Raw genomic sequence first — 2,321 nt, forward strand, 5'->3', positions numbered from 1 at the left:
TAAGGCTCGGTCGGATTTCGCGGCTCGGTTCGCAAACAGCTGCCCACTGCGCACTCTAGGCTCCCAGAGTTCGAGGACTCAAGGTCCCCTGGCATCTGCGCCCACTCCAAAGTCACTTCTAAGGTCCGCGCTTCCACAGACACTCATGCCCTTTACCCCCGGGCAGCTTCTGTGGTGCTGGGGTCTCGGCCCTAGGGAAATGGAAATCACAGGCCGGGGGTCGGGGTTGAGGGCGGGGAGGTGTGTTGATGTGCAAATTTCATTTTTTCTGGATGTCGGCCATAGCCTAGATGCTTTGGGGGAGTCTCGGCCTACTGTCCCCTCAAGGGCTGTTCTCCTAACCTTCCCACCATACCTCGAAAATACAAAAGTTATTTTTCCTTTGTGTCACCGCCTGCTTGTCCCGGGAGAAGACGTACCTTTCAGTTCAGCCAAAGCCTGAGGGGGTGTGTGTGTGTGTGTATCTTTCAATCTCGAAAGCCAAGGGTGCCAACTGCTGACAGGCAAAGGAACCTGGATTTGCTCTTGAGGACTTAAAAACATCCGAGTTAACAAGCCTGCCCTTCTCTCGATCCTAGCCCGACCAGCCCTGGGTTTTCCAGAGAACTGAGATTGTGTTCCAGTTGCAATGAGCTTGCGTCCTGCCCCGGAGCCGAGACGCGCGGACTTGGCTGTCCGTTCATTCATGCATTTGCTCATCCATTCACATAAACATGTTCCTTAATTGCGTCTGGCACCGAGAATCTTGACTTCTATTTTCCCCTCCCAAGTCAGTGCTCATGGCAACGGCTGGTGCAGGATGTAACTCGACTGTCAACCCACTTCCTGAGCCGGAAAATCAAGTCAAGGAGACATTCCACTCCCCCCTCTCCCCTCAAAGAAGGAAAAGGTGGGAAGGAGAAAGCTGGGGGAGGAGGATGGAGGGCAGAGAGCAATGGGAAGCTCACTAGGGTCACATTCGAAGCTTCCCCTCGGAGGAAACGGCGACATCGACGCCAAAGCCTGCAAGGAGCCCAATCATCATTAAACCCAAGACTGCTAGAGCTCCGGTCCCCAGAGGGGATAAATCAAGTGCAAAGTCACTCATTCGCATGAGTGCGGGGCTGCCGGCTCGACCCAACACTGAACCCGAACCGAGGCGCTGGGAGAGCGGCTCGCAGCCCAATCCGCAGCGCGCTCGCTCCCTCCTTATCGCTCCCAATAACGTGACGAAGTGTAAATCAAAAGCCACGCCGGGAGGGGCCCCGGAACGGCGCGAGTCGTGCATTTTCGCTCACCAGCCTATCTTACCTAAGAATCACAAGGTCACGACAGCGTCGCGATTCCACTCACCGTACACTCCTTGGCCAGAGATTCCCTCCAGGAGGACTGTCAGCAGCCACACGAGACCGTACACTAAATCCATCTTCACGTGAACATGAACATATCCAGCCCGGGGGGGACGCAGCGGGACCTTCTGGAGGCCGGCGGCCAGCCGGGCGCGCTCCGCTAGCGCCTCAGCCGAGACGAGGTGCCTGGGAATCGCTCGCGGAAGAGAGAAGCGCCGTGCGTCCGTCCTTTCCCCGCGGCGGCCGAAAGCGGAGCGCAGGAACCCCGCACACCCCACACTCATGCACGCACACACACACACAGACACACACACTCACACAACACAATACCCTGACACAGACTTCCACGCACGCCTCACTCACACCGGGCGCCTGGGAAAATCGCAGACTCCGGGGAGGAGCAGGGGGCGTGCTGGGAAGCGGAGCCGCGAGGCGAAGGGTTCTCAGGGGAGCCGGCTCGAGTCTCCGCAGCGGCGGCGGCGGCGGCGCGCTGGGCCAGCGGCGGGTGCGGGCGAGGGGCCGGGTGTGCCGAGCGGTGCGAGCCTGGCGCGGGCAGCCAGGGAGCAGGAAGTGGCCTCTGACTCGGGGCACCGAGCAGGGGCTTCCTCGCTTGGGTTCGCCTTTACAAAGTAACTCGCGAAGGTTCCCGGAGGAGCGTCAAGCGGCGGCAGCGGCCCGCCGGTCCGCAGTCCGGAGCCCCCAGCCCTGCTGTCTTGCCTTCCCCCATTCCATCAGTTGCCATTGCAACGCCAATCCTGTTACACGATACAGGCTCGCATCGCCGAGCAGGGAGAGGAGGAAGAGAAGGAGGAGGAAGAGGAGGAGTGGGACTAGGGGTTCGGGGGTGGGGAGAAAGGGAAGGGAGGAGGGGGAAGAAGGAGGAGAGGGACCGGCAGGGCGCAGAGTGTGCGTCTGGAGCTCTCTCGGGCACCAGCCTCAGCTGCCGCCGCTGCCACCGCCGCCACTGTTCTCCAAAATAGCCTTGAGCGCCCC

Source organism: Bison bison, unplaced genomic scaffold (genome assembly GCF_000754665.1).
Source record: "Bison bison bison isolate TAMUID 2011002044 unplaced genomic scaffold, Bison_UMD1.0 scf7180017864259, whole genome shotgun sequence".
NCBI classification, from domain to species: domain Eukaryota; kingdom Metazoa; phylum Chordata; class Mammalia; order Artiodactyla; family Bovidae; genus Bison; species Bison bison.